Source organism: Ovis aries, chromosome 7 (assembly GCF_016772045.2).
Source record: "Ovis aries strain OAR_USU_Benz2616 breed Rambouillet chromosome 7, ARS-UI_Ramb_v3.0, whole genome shotgun sequence".
In the NCBI taxonomy this organism is placed as follows: Eukaryota; Metazoa; Chordata; class Mammalia; order Artiodactyla; family Bovidae; genus Ovis; species Ovis aries.
Window position 1 is genome coordinate 87,084,711 of NC_056060.1, and position 21,588 is coordinate 87,106,298.

A 21,588-nucleotide genomic window follows, 5' to 3' on the forward strand; every position below is an offset into this window, starting at 1 on the left:
AGAGCTTTCCCACTAAGCCGCCCATTAAAATCACAGGGGAGTTTTCTTAGAATCACAGAGGCCCAGACCCCAGACTAGACTCTAAAAATCAGAATTTCTGGGGTTCTGGGGACTTCCCTCTAGGTCCAGTGGTTCAGTTCAGTTCAGTTCAGTTCAGTCGCTCAGTCGTGTCCGACTCTTTGCAACCCCATGAATCGCAGCACGTCAGGCCTCCCTGTCCATCACCAACTCCCGCAGTTCACTCAGACTCACGTCCATCGAGTTGGTGATGCCACACAGCCATCTCATCCTCTGTCGTCCCCTTCTCTTCCTGCCCCCAATCCCTCCCAGCATCAGAGTCTTTTCCAATGAGTCAACTCTTCGCATGAGGTGGCCAAACTACTGGAGCTTCAGCCTTAGCATCATTCCTTCCAAAGAAATCCCAGGGCTGATCTCCTTCAGAATGGACTGGCTGGATCTCCTTGCAGTCCAAGGGACTCTCAAGAGTCTTCTCCAACACTACAGTTCAAACGCATCAATTCTTCGGCGCTCAGCCTTTCTTCACAGTCCAACTCTTACATCCATACATGACCACGGGAAAAACCATAGCCTTGACTAGATGGACCTTAGTGGGCAAAGTAATGTCTCTGCTTTTGAATATGCTATCTAGGTTGGTCATAACTTTTCTTCCAAGGAGTAAGCGTCTTTTAATTTCATGGCTGCAGTCATCATCAGTGGTTAGGACTCTGAATTTCCTTGCAGGGATGGGGGGTTGGAGGCAAGAGGTGGGGTTTGTCTAGGAACTGGGATCCAGCATGCCACCCTAAGAGGCCAAAAAAAGAATTTCTGGGGTTGGGGCTCAAGCACTTGCTTGTTTAAAATCACTTTACGTGCCTATCTGCTTTGGAGCTACCCACATTTATTTTTAAATTTTTCCTGTCTGTTCTTGTCTCCTTTATTGTTTCTTTTGGGGTTTATGCCTTTTTATTCCTTTTCTGTCATTTTCATGGAACTTTAGGAAGACATGAATTTAAATGGGTATACCAAACATACCATGTTGAACTGGAAATTTGCTAAATTAAAATTAAAAAAAAATATTTTTCCTGGTCACACTGCACAGCTTGCAGGATCTTAGTTCCCTGACCAGGGATGGAACTTGGGCCTCTGGCAGTGAGAGCATGGAGTACTAACCACTGGACCATCAGGAGATTCACAAACCACTAAATTTTAATTATAAAAGTTATACGCACACACAAAACAAAATTATATGCACATTCACTGTAAAAAAAAAAAAAACACTACAAAAGGGTACAGTATACACTGAAAGTACTCCAGTCTCACCTTTCCCATTCCCGTTCCTTAGGGTTAGCTGCTAGCCTGCTTGTAACAATTTTATAAAGTTCAATTAAAGTAATTGTTTTTAATGTATTTTCTCTCTGTAGTTTACAAATTTCCATTTTAATTTAAATGTCTTTATGCCTTTTACTGTGTTCTGCATCTTCATGCTTTTTAAAAAAACTATTTTTATTATTGCTATTTTATTTTTTGACCATACTGCTTGGCATATGGGATCTTAGTTCCCCTAGACCCCAGAGATCAAACCTGTGCCCTCTGCATTGGAAGTGTGATGTTAACCACTGGCCCACCAGGGAAGTCCTCATGCTTTTTTCTATAACTTTTCCTGCGCCTTGGCTGCTCCCTAACACCCTTCTCCTGGGGGCCCCCCGTTCAGCCTTTGATTCTCAGCCTATCAGGTCTTAGTTTGCAAAACATTTCAAAATCGCTTGGGCAAAATTAATGTTTCCTTCTTTGTGTTCTTATACTACTTTGTTCATGACTCTATCTTAATGCTTCTGATATCATTTGGAAATTATTCATTTTCTTGTCTTAGCACCTATATATTGGTACTTCCCAGGCAGTCCAGTGGTTAAGATTCCGAACTCCCAATGCAAGGGACAGAGGTTTGATCCCTGGTCAGGGAACTAGATTCCATATGCCAAAAGGTGTGGCCAAAATATTAAAAAAAACACACAAAAAAACACCTATATATTGCAAACTTGAGGTGGTGGGGGCTGTATCATGCACCTCTGTACTACTGCTAGTTCTGTACTGTGGCTTTTACTGCAGGTGTCTTCTCCCAAGTGGTCTTGTGTTTTTCTTCATGCCTTTTGATGAGGGAGTTCTTAACTTTCATGTCATCCACATTTACCAAAGTTTTCTATACCATTTGTGCCAATGCTATTTAGTAAACCCTTCCCCTGAGATAGTAAGTAGGAAATTTTCCTTCAGAAGTTCTGATTTTACTTTTTTCTTTTACATTCTTTAATCTATTTAGAGTTAGATTTTGTGTTGGGGAACCAACAGATAAGCAGTTGGTTCAGCTCAGGTACTGAATAATCTATCTTTCCCTATTGATCTATTAATATAATGCCAGCTCTGTCATATATCAAGATTCCACATATGCCTGGACTGTTTCTGAGCTCTCCAGACTGTTTCATTTCCCCCCTTGGCCTATCCCTATACTAATATCCCATGTTCTTAATTTTTATAGTTTCATACTAAATGTTGATATATAGAAGGATAAGTCCTTGAAACATGTTGCCCTTCTTCAAGAGTGTTTAGGCGATGCTTTGTCCTTTGTTTTTCCATATAAATTTTAGCTTAGCCTGTTGGGAAATTTATTAGAATTGCTTTGAATTGGTGGCTCAGAGAGTAAAGCCTCTGCCTGCAATGCAGCAGACCTAAGTTCGATCCCTGGGTGGGGAAGATCCCCTGGAGAAGGAAATGGCAACCCACTCCAGTATTCTTGCCTGGAGAATCCCATGGATGGAGGAGCCTGGTAGGCTACAGTCCACGGGGTCGCAAAGAGTTGGACACGACTAAGCAATTTCACTTTCTTTCTTTGAATTGGCAGATGAATCTTCCACCCCATCTCTACCCGACATGAAGTATTAATAATAGCTCGAGATGTTTGTAGAATGAATGAAAGTCTGATGAACATCTCCAAAGTACATCTTACAAACAAACATTCCATAAATAGAGGTCAATGAATCAATGGATGAGGGACAAAGATGACTAAGATGGATCAGCAACTGTGTAAAATTTTTCCTTGCCTGTTCGAATACCTTATTTTAAATACACAAAGCCACAACTCCATCCTCTTACTGAACATAAATCTATGACCAGTTTGGAAAGCCTCTTGGAGATAATTCTTTTCAGCGCAGGCAAAGAAACAGGCTACCTGCTACCCGCAGGTCAAGTGTCTGCGACTCCTCGGCCTCCGGAGGTGGAGCGTTCCAGAGGGAGCGCGGTGTTTCTCCGGACCCGTCCCCGCGGCTGAGAGCACCAAAAAACTACAACTCCCGGCAGGCCGCGCAGCGCCCCGGCTTAACCAAGCGCAATCTGGGGGGTGGCGGCAAAGTTGCCCGCGAATCCCCGCCGCCTAGGCTGCGGCTGGAAGCCTAGCGCCGCGTCTTCTTGCTTCCCCACCCTGGTGAGTAGGAGCAGCCCTCCTTCGGAGGCCGGAGCCGGACCCCGGCCGCCTGGGGCCGCGGGAGCGCGGGGAAGTCGAAGTGGACGCGCCTCCGCCGGGGCCGCCGGTCGGGAGGGGACCCTGCGCGAGTGCCCTTGGCACCCGCGGGCCCGGCGCGCGGCCACGTGATTCGGGCGACTGGCAGGGCCCCGCCTCCTCCGCGGCCACTCCTGCCGGCTCTCCCGTGGGCGGATGCGGGGCGCGGCCCCGCGTGTCCGGTGGAGCCGGCTGGAGGAAGGCAGCCGGTGGCTCACCCAGACCTCCTCAGGCCCTGTGGCCCTGTGGCCTCCGGGGCGCAGGCGTTCCGGGGCCTGAGCGCGGTCTGGATCAGAAGCAAGGGCGCGCGGTTATCTCTGCCCTCCGCTTGGGCCCGCGGCGCCCAGCAACTCGCCTTATCTGTAGCACTGGCTGGGGCTTCCCTGGTGGCTCAGATGGTAAAGAATCTTGTTCAGTTCAGTCGCTCAGTTGTGTCTGACTCCTTGCGACCGCACGGGCTGCAGCACCGCCAGGCTCCCTGTCCATCGGCAACTCACGGAGTTTACTCAAACTCATGTCCACCGAGTCGGTGATGCCATCCAAGCATCTCATTCTCTGTCGTCCCCTTAAGAATCATATCTGTCTGAAATGCAGGAGTGCCAGGTTCGATCCCTGGGTGGGTAAGATGCCCTGGAGAAGGGAGCATGGCAACCCACTCCAGTAATCTTGCCTGGAGAGTTCCCACGGACAGAGGAGCCTGGTGGGCTACGGTCCATGGGGTCACAAATAGTCGCACAGGACTGTGCCACTTTTTCACTTTGCTGGGCTCTGAGTTTCTGGATTGCAGGGTAGACTTGTGTTGATGACAGCCGGTTGGAGAGCTGCCTCTAGAAGACATCTACCAAGTACAGCCCTCTCCCCAGGTTAAGTGACATTTACTTTGTACTGACTAGGAAGTCATTCGATTCAACAAATACTTATTGATCACCTGCGTGATTCTTGGCACTTGGTGCTCAGGAAATGTTTGCAGAGTTGAAAGTGACTTTGTGCCTTCACACGTTGTTTTAAAGCAGTAGTTCTCAAACTTCAGCATGTATCAGAATCACCTGAAGGGCTTGGTACAACACAGAAACCTGGACCACATCCCCAGAGGTTTTGATTCAGTAGGTCTGGGGTTCCCAGATGAAAGCTCAGTGGTAAAAAAAAAAATCCTCCTGCCAATGCAGGAGATGCAGGTTCAATCCCTGAGACGGGAAGATTCCCTGGAGTGGGCAGTGGCAACCCACTCCAGTATTCTTGCCTGGGAAATCCCATGGACGGAGCCTGGAGAGCTACCGTCCATAGGGGTCATAAAGAGTCCGACACGCCTAAGCAGTCACACACGCACAGTTCTAGGGTGGGGAGCAAGTATTTGCATTTCTAACATGCTGGTTTGGGGATACACTTTTGAGTATCACTGTTTTGTAGGAAAAAAAAATCCTGTGAACTTAAAGCACCAACTCTTCACTCCTGGACCTGGGCTTTTCTATGCTGGTGCCCGTTTAACTTTGGTAGTGATAGTAAGCATGTACGTATTACTTTGTTCGTGGTAACTTCCCCCACGTTTTATACAGATTTTCATGTATAGGTCTACATGTGTCAGTTTTCCTGAGTTACACCGTATTTTATCATACTGTGTCTTTGCTTGGCCATTTCTCAGCAGCCCTCAGGATGTAAAATTTGACCTCTGCTGGTAGAGTTTACTTTTTTTTTTTCCTTTCTGATATACACATTTTCTTCTCACACAAGGGACCTGTAAGATAAGAATAGTGCTTGGTTCAGGCATCCACCCCTCCCCACCACGACTCACTGAATAAATTATTTCCAGTTAGCTATATGCATCAGAGGTGCCCAGCAAGCCCTGTTCTCATCCACCTTGTGTGCTCTTGTTTGGATCAGATACACTTGTATTCAAGTTCTGGCCTCATCACTTAGTAGCTTTCCAGCCAGGTTTCTTACCTTTTCTAAAACTCATCTTCCTCTGTAGAATGAGGGTATAATAGGATGCACCCCAGAATGCACTTGGGTGAGTTTCATGAGATGTTTAAGCACCCTGTTCTTCCTGAGTCCCCCTCTCTCTGGATGAAATGAGTGGTAAATTCTACTCCTTGCCTGGGTGAGATTTATTTTTCCTGTCTACTCCAGGACTTTGGCATCAGCTGGGGATTCCTCAGCATTGATTTGAGACATCAAGTCAATGGATGGCATCATCCCCTTGGTTGCTTTTTGTCTACATCAGTAGCTAGACCTCCCTGAAAACCTGATCACTTTCCAAAGGTATTATTGGGTCTTTTCCAGTCTTGGGAGCAGACCAAAAGAAATACTGTTCATCTGTCTAACAGTCTTTCTAGGAAATGGGAGGGGTGCTGTGGTCACTTTATGGGATTAATGGGATTAGAGCCTTAAATTCTTTCCTCTGTGGTCATTCTCACCTGTGCAACCAAATAGGATGCAGTGATTCTAGGCTTATTGTCCTGGAAAATGGCTTGGGAAACAAGCAGCAGATGGATGGTAGTTGAAAAGACCCAGCCCAGTGAACAGTAAGTGCTTGGTTCCCTATTTCTGTACAGGGGATGGAATTGGATTTGACCATTTTATCAGACTCTGCTCTTGCCTTGTCTCATGACTTGCTGGTATGTTTCCTGTGGTCCAGCAAGATGGATACCATTCTCATCCTTGACTTGACAATAATGTAGCTCTCCTAAACGTTTCATAGCCTGGAGTGGTGGCTTCTAGTGAGGTGCTTTGATTGATCTTGGGACATGCTGTTGATTTCTGGGGTGCCAAGCAGTGACGTCCCTGTGCCTGGCTCTGTTTGGGGTTCGTAGAGGGTCAGAAGTCATAGTGACTGATGCAGTTACTTGAGAATGGAAGTGAGAATGATGATGATTGGAGGTCTGCATCTGGTGATTGGAGTCCTCAATCAGGAAGGTCTGAGGTCACGTACCATAAAGAGATAGCGCTGAAGGGATTTCCCTTGTGTGTCTATGTGTATTAGTTGCTCAGGGGTGTTGGACTGTTGGTGATTCCATGGACTGTAGCCCGCCAGGCTCCTCTGTCCTCTGTCTACTCTGCCGTTTACTAGCTGAGCCACCTGTGGGTAAATCCCTCACCCTTTCTGCCCCTTGGTGTCCTCATTTATCCCTGGGGGTGGCGGTGGTATTTGTCTCACGTCACTGTGTGGTGAGGGGGATGTGTGGAACAGGTGTCCTCAGCCTCTGAGATCTAATGCCTGATAATCTGAGGTGGAGCTGCTGTGATAATATTAGAAATAAAGTGCATAATAAATGCAATGCATTAGAATCATCCCAAAACCGTCCCCACCCCTCACCCTAGTCCATGGAAAAATTGTCTTCCATGAAACCGATCCCTGGTCCCCAAAAGGTTGGGGACTGCTGGTGTGGAATAACTAATAAGATAATGAGTGCAGAGAGCTGTGTGAAGGTCAGTTATTGCCAGTATTATTATCTGTTGGTTAGGTTTTGGGGTCCAGTGTCCTCAGGCACTCCCCCTCCCACCCTCAACTGAAAAAAAAGCAGGATGCGATGGTATGAGAGACAACTCAGGTGAAAGTCAAAAAGGCAAGTAAATAGAACAGGGCAGGTGATTCATTAGCAAAAGGTTTAATAATGAAAGGTGTTTCTCATCGACAGACATATTTCACGGCTGACAGAGTCTTTTAAAATACCCCGAGGGAAGCAACTCATTTACATGTTAAAGACTCACTGGCAGGTTTTGGAAAACTCCAGCTCCAGTCTATTTAGACACAGTTGGGCTCCTATGTCATCTATTTCTGTTTTTCAGTTTCCACCTCTTTTATTACTGAGGACATTCGCATGAAAGCTGGGACTTGGGAGTTGTGTCTCCTTCAGAGCTGCTTCCCCATTCAGAGGCGGGCTCAAGGCCGGGGAGGCCTGTCGCCTTGAGGGCCAGGCCTGGAGGGTGGTGCAACCTCAGGGGGATGGGGTTGGGGAGGGTGGGCTGGGAGCTGGGGCCAGGGATAACTGGGGGAGGATGGCAGCCTTGGGGTTGTGATTCTTACCTGGGGACCTGTGATGTTACTGACTCAGTACAGGTCTCACAGGGTGTAGTTTATCCATCTCAGAAGGCCTCCAAATATGAGGTAGTTAGTTTTTATGAGCTAGGTCATTTCATAGGCTAATAAGTGGGAGGATTTATCCTATTTGGGGAAAGGGGTGGGGACCTCCAGAAATTGGAAATTCCCACTCCCAACAGTCAGCCTCAGAATTGTCATGGCACCTGTGGGTGTGTCATTTAGCACGTGCTAATATACCACAATGAGGAGAGGCTCAAGTCCTGCTGGAAGGCAAATCTTCTGCCATCTTGGGCCTAATTGGTTCTAACTAGTTTACGTCGTTTCTTTAACGGCTATGCCATTCTTTTAAAGGTTGTGCCCTGCCCCCTTCCCTCCTGCTTCACTTTCAGTGAGGTGGGCGACATTGGAGAGTTAGAGCAGAGGAATGCATGGTTGGACTTAACGTTTCCATGTTGAGGATAGACTGGAATATTTCACTCTTTCATTCATTCAGTGGCTTTTTTTTTTTTTTATTAGCAGGGTTACTTTTTCATTTATTTATTTGTTAGTGAATTCTGCCCTTCACATCCAGTGGAAAAGGCAGACACTGGACCAGATTATTAGATGTGAAAGCAGTGCACAATAAGACCAGAGAGGAAGGAGCAAGGAAGGCAGGAGGCTGACGGACAGAAGGCTTCATAGAAGGTGAATAGAGGATTGCCTGCGGGAGATGAGGCTGGAAGGGTGGATTGGGGTGAGAATGGGGGGGGTCTTGAATGCCTTACTAGAGAATTTGGACTTTTTGGTAGATAGTAGGGAAGTCTGACAGAATGTGGTCCACTGGAGAAGGGAATGGCAAACCACTTCAGTATTCTTGCCTTGAGAATCCCATGAACAGTATGAAAAGGCAAAATGATAGGATAGCGAAAGAGGAACTCCCCAGGTCGGTAAGTGCCCAATATGCTACTGAAGATCAGTGGAGAAATAACTCCAGAAAGAGTGAAGGCATGGAGCCAAAGCAAAAACAATACCCAGTTGTGGATGTGACTGGTGATAGAAGCAAGGTCTGATGCTGTAAAGAGCAATATTGCATAGGAACCTGGAATGTCAGGTCCATGAATCAAGGCAAATTGAAAGTGGTCAAACAGGAGATAGCAAGAGTGAATGTCAACATTCTAGGAATCAGCGAACTAAAATGGACTGGAATGGGTGAATTTAACTCAGATGACCATTATATCTACTACTGTGGGCAGGAATCTCTTAGAAGAAATGGAGTAGCCATCATGGTCAACAAAAGAGTCTGAAATGCAGTACTTGGATGCAATCTCAAAAATGACTGAATGATCTCTGTTCGTTTCCAAGGCAAACCATTCAGAATCACAGTAATCCAAGCCTATGCCCCAACCAGTAACGCTGAAAAGCTGAAGTTGAATGGTTCTATGAAGACCTATAGACCTTTTAGAACTAACACCCAAAAGAGATGTCCTTTTCATTATAGGGGATTGGAATGCAAAAGTAGGAAGTCAAGAAACACCAGGCAAATTTGGCCTTGGAATGCGGAAAGAAGCAGGGCAAAGACTAATAGAGTTTTGCCAAGAGAACACACTCGTCATAGCAAACACCCTCTTCCAACAACACAAGAGAGGACTCTACTCATGGACATCACCAGATGGTCAACACCGAAATCAGACTGATTATATTCTTTGCAGCCAAAGATGGAGAAGCTCTATACAGTCAACAAAAACAAGACCAGGAGCTGACTGTGGCTCTGATCATGAACTCCTTATTGCCAAATTCAGACTTAAATTGAAGAAAGTAGGGAAAACTGCTAGACCATTCAGGTATGACCTAAATAAAATCCCTTCTGATTATACAGTGGAAGTGAGAAATAGATTTAAGGGCCTAGATATGATAGAGTGCCTGATGAACTATGGAATGAGGTTCGTGACATTGTACAGGAGACAGGGATCAAGACCATCCCCATGGAAAAGAAATGCATAAAAGCAAAATGGCTGTCTGGGGAGGCCTTACAAATAGCTGTGAAAAGAAGAGAAGTGAAAAGCAAAGGAGAAAAGGAAAGACAGAAGCATCTCAATGCAGAGTTCCAAAGAATAGCAAGGAGAGATAAGAAAGCCTTCTTCAGCGATCAATGCAAAGAAATAGAGGAAAACAACAGAATGGGAAAGACTAGAGATCTCTTCAAGAAAATTAGAGATATCAAGGGAACATTTCATGCAAAGATGGGCTCAATAAAGGACAGAAATGGTCTGGACCTAACAGGGGCAGAAGATATTAACAAGAGGTGGCAAGAATACACAGAAGAACTGTACAAAAAAGATCTTCATGACCCAGATGATCACGATGGTGTGATCACTAATCTAGAGCCAGACATCCTGGAATGCGAAGTCAAGTGGGCCTTAGAAAGCATCACTACGAACAAAGCTAGTGGAGGTGATGGCATTCCAGGTGAGCTCTTTCAAATCCTGAAAGGTGATGCTGTGAAAGTGCTGCACTCAATATGCCAGCAAATTTGGAAAACTCAGCAGTGGCCACAGGACTGGAAATGGTCAGTTTTCATTCCAATCCCCAAAAAAGGCAATGCCAAAGAATGCTCAAACTACTGCACAATTGTACTCATCTCACATGCTAGTAAAGTAATGCTCAAAATTCTCCAAGCCAGGCTTCAGCAGTACATGAACTATGAACTTCCAGATGTTCAAGCTGGTTTTAGAAAAGGCAGAGGAACCAGAGATCAAATTGCCAACATCACTGGATCATCAAAAAAAGCAAGAGAGTTCCAGAAAAACATCTATTTCTGCTTTATTGACTATGCCAAAGCCTTTGACTGTGTGGATCACAATAAACTGTGGAAAATTCTGAAAGAGATGGGCATACCAGACCACCTGACCTGTCTCTTGAGAAATCTGTATGGAGGTCAGGAAGCAACAGTTAGAACTGGACATGGAACAACAGACTGGTTCCAAATAGGAAGAGTACGTCAAGGCTGTATATTGTCACCCTGCTTATTTCATTTATATGCAGAGTACATCATGAGAAATGTTGGACTGGATGAAGCACAAAATTGGAATCAAGATTGGAATCCTGGAATCAAGATTGCCAGGAGAAATATCAATAACCTCAGATATGCAGATGACACCACTCTTATGGCAGAAAGTGGAGAGGAACTAAACAGCCTCTTGATGAAAGTGAAAGTGGAGAGTGAAAACATTGGCTTGAAGCTCAACATTCAGAAAACAAAGATCATGGCATCTTGTCCCATCACTTCATGGGAAATAGGTGAGGATACAGTGTAAACAGTGTCAGACTTTATTTTTTGGGCTCCAAAATCACTGCAGATGGTGATTGCAGCCATGAAATTAAAAGACACTTACTCCTTGGAAGGAAAGTTATGAGAAACCTAGATAGCATATTGAAAAGCAGAGACATTACTTTGCCAACAAAGGTCCGTCTAGTCAAGGCTATGGTTTTCCCAGTGGTCATGTATGGATGTGAGAGTTGGACTGTGAAGAAAGCTGAGCACTGAAGAATTGATGCTTTTGAACTGTAGTGTTGGAGAAGACTCTTGAGAGTCCCTTGGACTGCAAGGAGATCCAACCAGTCCATTCTGAAGGAGATCAGTCCTGGGTGTTCATTGGAAGGACTGATGCTGAAGCTGAAACTCCAATATTTTGGCCACCTCATGCGAAGAGTTGACTCATTGGAAAAGACCCTGATGCTGTGAGGGATTGGGGGCAGGAGGAGAAGGGGACGACAGATGGTGAGATGGCTGGATGGCATCACTGACTCGATGGATGTGAGTCTGAGTGAACTCCAGGAGTTTGTGATGGACAGGGTAGCCTGGCATCCTGTGATTCATAGGGCTGCAAGGAATCGGACACGACTGAGCGACTGAACTGAACTGAGGGAGGTAAGAGTGATAAGAGGGCTTCCCTGGTGGTGCAGTAGTAAAGAATCTGCCTGCAGTGCCGGAGCTGTAGATGTGGGTTCAATGCCTGGGTGGGGAAGATCCCTTGGAGGAGGGCATGGCAACACACTCCAGTATTCTTGCCTGGAGAATCCCATGGACAGAGGAGCCTGGCGGGCTACAGCCCAAGGGCTGCAAAGAGTCAGTCATGACTGAGGGGACTGAACACACACACAAGAATGATAAGAATGTACTTGCACTGGGATGATGGTGACTTGAGTGGCAGAATGAAGGTTGCCTGGGATGTGGGAAAGTGTTTGGAACAGGGAGTGGTCGAATGGCTCAGGCAAGATGTGATGTGCTTCCCTCACTCGCCTTTATTAATTGTACAAGGTCATGCTGGATTCTTGCCCCTGAGATTTAGGAGTTCTTCTGCATAAGCTCTTCAGCTTTGCAGAAAAGGAGAAATGAAACTTAAAGTACCAATAAGGAGAGGAAGTCTCATTTACTGAGCCTTTGTTAAAGCAGCATCTCATTTCATTCTTGCAGTGGCCCTGTGAGGTAGGTACTATCAAGAACATTAAAAAAATTTTTTATTAAAGGATAATTGCTTTACAGAATTTAGGTGTTTTCCATCAAACCTCAATATGAATCAGCCATAGGTATACATATGTCCCCTCCCTCCTGAATCTCCCTCCCATCTCCTCCCCCATCCCACCCCTCTAGGTTGATACAGAGACTCTGAGTTCCCTGAGACATACAGCAAGTTCCTGTTGGCTATCTATTTTACATATGGTAATGTAAGTGTCCATGTTACTCTTTCCATACATCTCACCCTCTCCTCCCCTCTCCCCAGGTCCATAAGTCTATTCTCTATGCCTGTTTCTCCACTGCTGCCCTGTAAATAAATTCTTCAGTACCATTTTTCTTGATTCCACATATATGCATTAGAATATGATATTTATATTTCTCTTTCTGACTTACTTCACTCTGGGTTCATCTACCTCATTAGAACTGGCTCAAATGTGTTCCTTTTCTTGGCCGAGTAATATTCCATTGTGTATATATACCACTTATTTATCTATTCAACTGTCTGTGGACATCTAGGATGCTTCCGTACTCTAGTTGTTGTAAATAGTGCTGTGGTGAACAATGGAATACGTGTGTCTTTTTCAATTTTGGTTTCCTCAGGGTATATGCCTAGAAGTGGATTTCATATGGTGGTTTTATTCTTAGTTTTTTAAGGAATCTCCTTGCTGTCTTCCATAGTGGCATTATCAGTTTACATTCCCACCAATAGTGCAAAAGCATTCCCTTTTCTCCACACCCTCTCCAGCATTTATTGTTTGTAGACTTTTTGATGAGGGCCACTCTGACTGGTGTGAGGAGATATCGCATTGTAGTTTTGATTTGCATTTCTCTAGTAATGAGTGATGTTAAACATCTTCATGTGTTTGTTAGCCATCTGTATGTCGTCTTTGGAGAAATGTCTGTTTAGGTCTTTTCCCCACTTTTTGATTGGGTTGTTTGTTTTTCTGCTATTGAATTTATGAACTGCTTGCATATTTTGGAAATTAATCCTTTGTCAGTTGTTTCATTTGCTGTTATTTTCTCCCATTCTGAGGGTTGGCTTTTTACCTTGCTAATAGTTTCCTTTGCTGTGCAAAAGATTTTAAGTTTAATCAGGTGCCGCTTGTTTACTTTTGTTTTTATTTCTGTTACTCTAGGAGGTGGGTCATAGAGGATCTTGCTTTGATTTATGTCTTCAAGTGTTCTGCCTATGTTTTCCACTGAGAGTTTTATAGTTTCTGGTCTTACATTTAGGTCTTTAATCCATTTTGAGTTTCTCTTTGTGTATGGTGTTAGTTCAGTTCAGTTCAGTTGCTCAGTCCTGTCCGACTCTTTGCAGCCCCATGAATTGCAGCACGTCAGGCCTCCCTGTCCATCACTAACTCCTGGAGTTCACTCAGAGTTGCGTCCATTGAGTCAGTGATGCCATCCAGCCATCTCATCCTCGGTCATCCCCTTCTCCTCCTGCCCCCAATCCCTCCCAGCATCAAAGTCTTCTCCAGTGAGTCAACTCTTCGCATGAGGTGGCCAAAGTACTGGAGTTTCAGCTTTAGCATTATTCCTTCCAAAGAAATCCCAGGGTTGATCTCCTTCAGAATGGACTGGTTGGATCTTCTTGCCGTCCAAGGGACTCTCAAGAGTCTTCTCCAACACCACAGTTCAAAAGCATCAATTCTTCGGCACTCAGCCTTCTTCACAGTCCAACTCTCACATCCATACATAACCACAGGAAAAACTATAGCCTTGACTAGATGGACCTTAGTCGGCAAAGTAATGTCTCTGCTTTTGAATATGCTATCTAGGTTGGTCATAACTTTTCTTCCAAGGAGTAATTGTCTTTTAATTTCATGGCTGCAGTCACCAACTGCAGTGATTTTGGAGCCCCCAAAAATAAAGTCTGACACTGTTTCCACTGTTTCCCCATCTATTTCCCATGGAGTGATGGGACCAGATGCCATGATCTTCGTTTTCTGAATGTTGAGCTTTAAGCCAACTTTTTCACTCTCCACTTTCACCTTCATCAAGAGGCTGTTTAGTTCCTCTTCACTTTCTGCCATGAGGGTGGTATCATCTGCATATCTGAGGTTATTGATATTTCTCCTGGCAATCTTGATTCCAGCTTGTGCTTCTTCCAGCCCAGCGTTTCTCATGATGTACTCTGCATATAAGTTAAATAAGCAGGGTGACAATATACAGCCTTGATGTACTCCTTTTCCTATTTGGAACCAGTCTGTTGTTCCATGTCCAGTTCTAACTGTTGCTTCCTGACCTGCATACAGATTTCTCAAGAGGCAGGTCAGGTGGTCTGGTATTCCCATCTCTTTCAGAATTTTCCGCAGTTTCTTGTGATCCACACAGTCAAAGGCTTTGGCATAGTCAATCAAGCAGAAATAGATGTTTTTCTGGAACTCTCTTGCTTTTTCGATGATCCAGTGGATGTTGGCAATTTGATCTCTGGTTCCTCTGCCTTTTCTAAACCCAGCTTGAACATCTGGAAGTTCATGGTTCACGTATTGCTGAAGCCTGGCTTGGAGAATTTTGAGCATGACTTTACTAGCGTGTGAGATGAGTGCAGTTGTGCGGTAGCTTGAGCATTCTTTTGCATTGCCTTTCTTTGGGATTGGAATGAAAACTGACCATTTCCAGTCCTGTGGCCACTGCTGAGTTTTCCAGATTTGCTGTTATATAGTATGGTGTTAGGAAATATTCTAATTTCATTCTTTTACATGTAGCTGTCCAGTTTTCCCAACACCATTTATTGAAGAGGCTGTCTTTGCCCGTTTGTATATTCTTGCCTCCTTTGTCAAAAATAAAGGTACTTCTAGCTGCATGGGTTTATTTCGAGGCTTTCTATCTTGTTCCATTGGTCTATGTTTCTGTTTTCGTGCCAGTACTATACTGTCTTGATGACGGTAGCTTTGTAGTGTAATCTGAAGTCAGGAAGATTGATTCCTCCAGCTCTATTCTTCTTTCTCAAGACTACTTTGGCTATTTGGGGTCTTTTGTGTTTCCATATGAATTGTGAAATTTTTGGTTCTAGTTCTGTGAAAAATGTCATTGGTAATTTGATAGGGATCACACTGAATCTGTAGATTGTGTTTGGTAATATAGTCATTTTCACAATATTGATTCTTCCTATCCAGGAACATGGAATATCTCTCCATCTGTTTGTCATCTTTGATTTCTTTCATTAGAGTCTTATGATTTTCTGTGTACAGTTCTTTTGTCTCCTTAGGTAATTTTATTTCTAGTTATTTAATTCTTTTTGTTGCAATGGTGAATGGGATTGATTCGTTAATTTCGCTTTCTGACTTTTCATTGTTAATATATAGAAATGCAAGTGATTTCTGTATTGATTTTATATCCTGAAACTTTCCTAAGTTCACTAATTAGCTCTAGTAATTTTCTGATACTATCTTTAGGGTTTTCTATGTATAGTATCATGTCATCTGCAAACAATAAGAGCTTTATTTATTCTTTTCTAATCTGGATTCCTTTTATTTCTTTTTCTTCTCTGATTGCTGTAGCTAGGACTTCCAGACTATGTTGAATAATACTGGTGAAAGTGGACACCCTTGTCTTATTCCTGATCTTAGGGGGAATGCTTTCAGTTTTTCACCATTGAGAATAATATTTGCTGTAGGCTTATCATATGTGGCCTTTACTATGTTGAGGTAATTTCCTTCTATGCCCATATTTTAAAGAGTTTTAATCATAAATGGGTGCTGAATTTTGTCAAAGGCTTTTTCTGCATCTATTGAGATTATCATATGGTTTTATCTTCAATATGTTAATATGGTGTATCACATTGATTTGTGTGTATTGAAGAATCCTTGCATCCCTGGAATAAACCCAACTTGGTCATGGTGTATGAGTTTTTTGATGTGTTGCTGAATTCTGTTTGCCAAAATTTTGTTGAGGATTTTCACATCAATATTCATCAGTGATATTGACCTGTAGTTTTCTTTTTTTGTGTTGTCTTTGTCTGGTTTTGGTATCAGGGTGATGGTGGCCTCATAGAATGAGTTTGGAAGTGTTCCTTCCTCTGCAATTTTTTGTAAGAGTGTTAGAAGGATAGGCATTAGCTTTTCTCTAAATGTTTGATAGAATTCTCCTGTGAAGCCATTCTGGTCCTGTGCTTTTGTTTTTTGGGGGATATTTTTGATCACAGCTTCAATTTCAGTGCTTGTAATTGGGTTGTTCATAGTTTCTGTTTCTTCCTGGTTCAGTCTTGGAAGGCTGAACTTTTCTAAGCATCTGTTCATTTTTTCCAGGTTATCCATTTTATTGCCGTGTAGTTGTTCATAATAGTCTCTTATAATCCTTTGTATTTCTGCATTGTCTGTAGTAACCTCTCCTTTTTCATTTCTAATTTTGTTGATTTGATTCTTCTCTCTTTTTTCCTTGATGCATCTGGCTAAAGGTTTGTAAATTGTGTTTATCTTCTCAAAGAACCAGCTTTAGTTTTATTAATCTTTATTATTGTTTCTTTCATTTCTTTTTCACTTATTCCTGCACGGATCTTTGTGATTTCTTCTACTAATTTTTTTTTTTTTTTGGTTCTTTTTCTAGTTGTTTTGGGTGTAAAGTTAGGTTGTCTATTCGATGTTTTTCTTGTTTCTTGAGGTAGGGTTGTACTTCTATAAACTTCCCTCTTTGAACTGCTTTTGCTGCATCCCATAGGTTTTGAGTTGTCGTGTTTTCATTGTCATTTGTTTCTAGAAATTTTTTGACTCCCTTTTGATTTCTTCAGTAACCTGTTGGTTATTTAGAGATGTGTTGTTTACTTTCCATGTTTGTGTTTCTTACAATTTTTTTCTTGTAATTGATATCTAGTCTCAGCATTGTGGTTGGGGAAGATGCTTGATATGATTTCAATTTTCTTAAATTTACTGAGGTTTGATTTGTGACCCAAGATGTGGTTTATCCTGGAGAATGTTCCATGTGCACTTGAGAAGAAGGTGTATTCTTCTGCATTTTGATCGAATATCCTGAAGATATCAATGAGATCCATCTCATCTACTGTATCATTTAAGACTTGTGTTTCCTTATTAATTTTCTGTTTTGATAATCTGTCCATTGGTGTGAATGGGGTGTTAAAGTCTCCTACTATTATTGTATTACTGTCAATTTCTCCTTTTATATCTGTTAATGTTTGTCTTATATATTGACATGCTCCTATCTTGGGTGCATAGATATTTACAATTGTTATGTCTTCCTCTTGGATTGATCTCTTGATCATTATGTAGTGTCTTTCTTTATCTCTTATAACCTTTATTTTAAGATCTATTTTGTCTGATATGAGGATTGCTACTCCAGCTGTCTTCTGCTTCGCATTTGCATGGAATGTATTTTTCCATCCTCTCACTTTCAGTCTATATGTGTCTATAGGTCTGAAGTGGGTTTCTTGTAGATAGCATATATATATAGGTCTTGTTTTTGTATCCATTCAGCCAGTCTGTGTCTTTTGGTTGGAGCAGTTAATACATTTACAGTTAAAGTAATTATTGATATGTATGTTCCTATTGCCATTTTCTTAATTGTTTGGGGTTGATTTTGTAAATCTTTTTTCTTTTGCTTTGTATTTCTTGACTATATAAATCCCTTTAACATTTATTGTAAAGCTGATTTGGTGGTACTGAATTCTCTTAACTTTTGCTTGTCTGAAAAGCTTTTTAGCTCTCCATCAATTTTGAATGAGATCCTTGCTGGATACAGTAATCTTGGTTGTAGATTTTTCCCTTTCAGCACTTTCCTTTCTGGCCTGCAGAGTTTCTGCTGAAAGATCAGCTGTTAAGCATATGGGGTTTCCCTTGTATGTTACTTGTTGCTTTTCTCTTCCTGCTTTTAATATTCTTTCTTTGTGTTTAGTCTTTGTTAGTTTGATTAGTATATGTCTTGGTGTGTTTCTCCTCAGGTTTATCCTGTATGGGACTCTTTGTTCCTCTTGGACTTAATTGACTATTTCCTTTTCCGTGTTGGGGAAATTTTCAACTATAATCTCTTTAAAAATTTTCTCATACCCTTTCTTTTTCTCTTCTTCTGGGACCCCTATAATTCGAATGTTGGTACATTTGATATTGTCCCAGAGATCTCTGAGACTGTCCTCAGTTCTTTTCATTCTTTTTACTTTATTCTGCTCTTCAGAAGTTATTTCTACCCTTTTATCTTCCAGTTCACTGATTTGTTCTTCTGCTTCAGATATTCTTCTATTGATTCCTTCTAGAGTATTTTTAATTTTAGTAATTGTGTTGTTTGTCTCTGTATGTTTATTCTTTAATTCCTCTAGGTCTTTGTTAAATTGATTCTTGTATTTTCTCCATTTTATTTTCAAGGTTTTTGATCATCTTCGCTATCATTATTCTGAATTCTTTTTCAGACAGTTTGCCTATTACCTTTTCATTTATTTGGACTTCTGTGTTTCTAGTTTGTTCCTTCATTTGTATAGTATTTCCTAGCCTTTTCATTATTATTATTATTTTAAAACTTACTGTGTTTGAGGTCTCCTTTTCCTAGGCTTCAAGGTTGAATTCTTTTTTCCTTTTGGTTTCTGCCCTCCTAAGGTTGGTCCAGTGGTTTATGTAAGCTTTGTATAGGGTGAGATTTGTGCTGAGTATTTTTGTTTGTTTTTCCTCTGATGGGCAAGGAGAGTGAGGTGATAATCCTGTCTGATGATTGGATTTGTATTTTTGTTTTGTTTGTTGTTTAGATGAGGCATCCCACACAGGGTGCTACTGATGGTTGGTTCATGCTGGGTCTTGTATTCAAGTGGTTTCCTTTGTGTGAGTTCTCACTATTTGATACTCCCTAGGGTTGGGCAGAAAGTGAAGAGGAACTAAAAAGCCTCTTGATGAAAGCAAAAGAGGAGAGTGAAAAAGTTGGCTTAAAGCTCAACATTCAGAAAACGAAGATCATGGCATCTGGTCCCATCACTTCATGGCAAATAGATGAAGAAACAGTGGAAACAGTGTCAGACTTTATTTTTGGGGGCTCCAGAATCACTGCAGATGGTGATTGCAGCCATGAAATTAAGACGCTTACTCCTTGGAAGAAAAGTTATGACTAACCTAGATAGCATATTAAAAAGCAGAGATGTTACTTTGGCAACAAGTCTAGTCTAGTCAAGGCTACGGTTTTTCCAGTAGTCATGTATGGATGTGCGAGTTGGACTGTGAAGAAAGCTGAGCGCCAAAGAATTGATGCTTTTGAACTGTAGTGTTGGAGAAGACTCTTGAGAGTCTCCCTTGGACTGCAAGGAGATCCAACCAAATCATTCTAAAGGAGATCAGTCCTGGGTGTTCTTTGGAAGGAATGATGCTAAAGCTGAAATACCAGTACTTTGGCCACCTCATGTGAAGAGTTGACTCATTGGAAAAGACCCTGATGCTGGGAGGGATTGGGGGCAGGAGGAGAAGGGGACGAAAGAGGATGAGATGGCTGGATGGCATCACTGACTCGATGGACATGAGTCTGAGTGAACTCCGGGAGTTGGTGATGGACAGGGAGGCCTGGCGTGCTGTGATTCATGGGGTCGCAAAGAGTCGGACACAACTGAGCGACTGAACTGAACTGAACTGAACTGAGGGTTAGTTCTCTGATAGTCTAGGGTCTTGGAGTCAGTGCTCCCATTCCAAAAGCTCAGGGCTTGATCTCTGGGTTTTTTTTTTTTTTTGCCAGGATTCAGTCATTATAAGATCCTTAAGATCCAGGTACCAAGTCTCTCTGTGCCTGTAGTCAGTAAGGTTGATGAAGGCACCCTGAGTCCTGCACCGAATACATAATCGATCTCCATCTGCTTCTTCCATTCCTTGAGAAATTGTGTCCTCAAAAACCCTCCATTACGGGGTCTTCTAAAAACTGTTTTCAAAAATTCTTAATTTTTCCCACCTTCAGAAGTGAAAGGTCACAACGGGGAGATGTGTGAGTGAAGCAGGCAGTTAACCCGCCAGGGAAGTTGAGTGGCCCTCAGGAGTTCAGAGGAGTTCCGAGAGCATTTTTTGTAAATCAGAGTCTAAGAGGCTGTGAAGGTCGCAGAACTGGTAGGCAGCAGAGCCAGGATTCTTCCCGGCTCCAGAGGCTGAGTTCCTGACCCCTGGTTGCTCTATACCACCTTCTCAGTGTCAGCGTTTCATCAGGCCCCACAAGGACGGTCCTCATGGGCCTCCTTGAACTGATGATCTCAAAGGAGAAAGGTGTGTGAGGACCTGAGGGCACTCAGCCTAATTTCAGGCCTGCTTCCGGGTTCAGCTGGGAACCTGCGTCTTGGCAGAAACAAGGTGGAGGGACATCAAGTGTACTGTCCCTTTTGATAGAAGATACTGCAGGCTGAGGCTGTAGAGAGCAAGGCGGAAAGGTGGGGTTAGGTGGGGGACTGCCAAAATGTTAGAAGTGGGGCATGCAGAAGTTGATGGACTGGGGAGTAGTAAGACGCTTTACTAAGCCTGCCATTGGGCAAGGAAATAGCCCACAGTGGTGGTGGTAGTGGTGGTCATAGTGTTACTGGAAGGGACCCCTTCCAGGGCCTGGGAGTGGGCTCTTGTCTAATTTGGAAGTGAATTGTCTGAAGAGATGCACGTACTGACAAACCAAAGGGCTGTATTGAAAAGTGGTGTTTGAGCAGAGGGCAGCAAGGTAAGGGAACCCAGGAGACCTATGCTGCCAGGTGGCTTTCAGTCTCAGGTTCTATGGAGGTTGGGTTACCTTTCTGGGTTGTCTCTGGCCAATCATCTTGTTTGTGCCTAAATCTGGTCTGACTCAGGGTCCTTCCTAGTTGGGTGTGCATCTCTCAGCCAAGATGGATTCCATTGTGAGGATTTCTGGGAGATTGGCAGGACATATGGGCTGGGCTCTCCTCTTTCCTCTTGACCCCTCCCAAATTCTTCTTGGTCCAAGATTCCCTAACAATAGTGGCTTCTACTGTGTTCTTGCTGTGTAGGTGGCACCTTGCTAAATATTTGCATGATTTCCTCATTCCTCATCACCTCATCAGGTGGGCATGGCTTTGATCACCCCCATGGCATAGACAAGGTCACAGGACTCAGTGTAAGAGAGCGTGTTGGGGCTCAGACTCAGGCCACTGGATTCTGGTATGCTTATTCTCAACCATGGTGCTCTCTCTTATCTGAAAGGAACCAGGGATAGCCAACCACTAATGCCAAAGAAGCAGAAGTTGAACGGTTCTATGAAGACCTACAAGACCTTCTAGAACTAACTCCCCCCCAAAGATGTCCTTTTCTTCATAAGGGACTAGAATGCAAAAGTAGGAAGATACCCAGAGTAATAGGCAAGTTTGGACTTGTAGTACAAAATGAAGCAGGGCAAAAGCTAAATGAGTTTTGCTAAGAGGAAGCCCTGGTCATAGTAAACAACCACTTCCAGCAACATGAGACTACCCTACACATGGACATCACCAGATGATTAATACTGAAATCAGATTGATTATATTCTTTGCAGCTGAAGATGGAGAAGCTCTATACAGTCAGCAGAAACAGGACCAGGAGCTGACTTTGGCTCAGATCATGAACTCCTTAT

At 43.2% G+C, this 21,588-nt stretch overlaps 1 protein-coding gene across 2 annotated transcripts in view; it reads left to right on the forward strand.

Annotated features, from left to right (window-relative positions):
• Positions 1–3,396: 3,396 nt before the first annotated feature.
• Positions 3,397–21,588, forward strand: part of ADCK1 (aarF domain containing kinase 1) — a 137,445-nt gene continuing 119,253 nt past the window's right edge. For both annotated transcript variants that reach the window (XM_004010823.5, XM_027972086.2), the window contains exon 1: positions 3,397–3,472. The gene's annotated coding sequence lies outside the window, so the exon portion shown is untranslated. The remainder of the gene's footprint in view (positions 3,473–21,588) is intronic.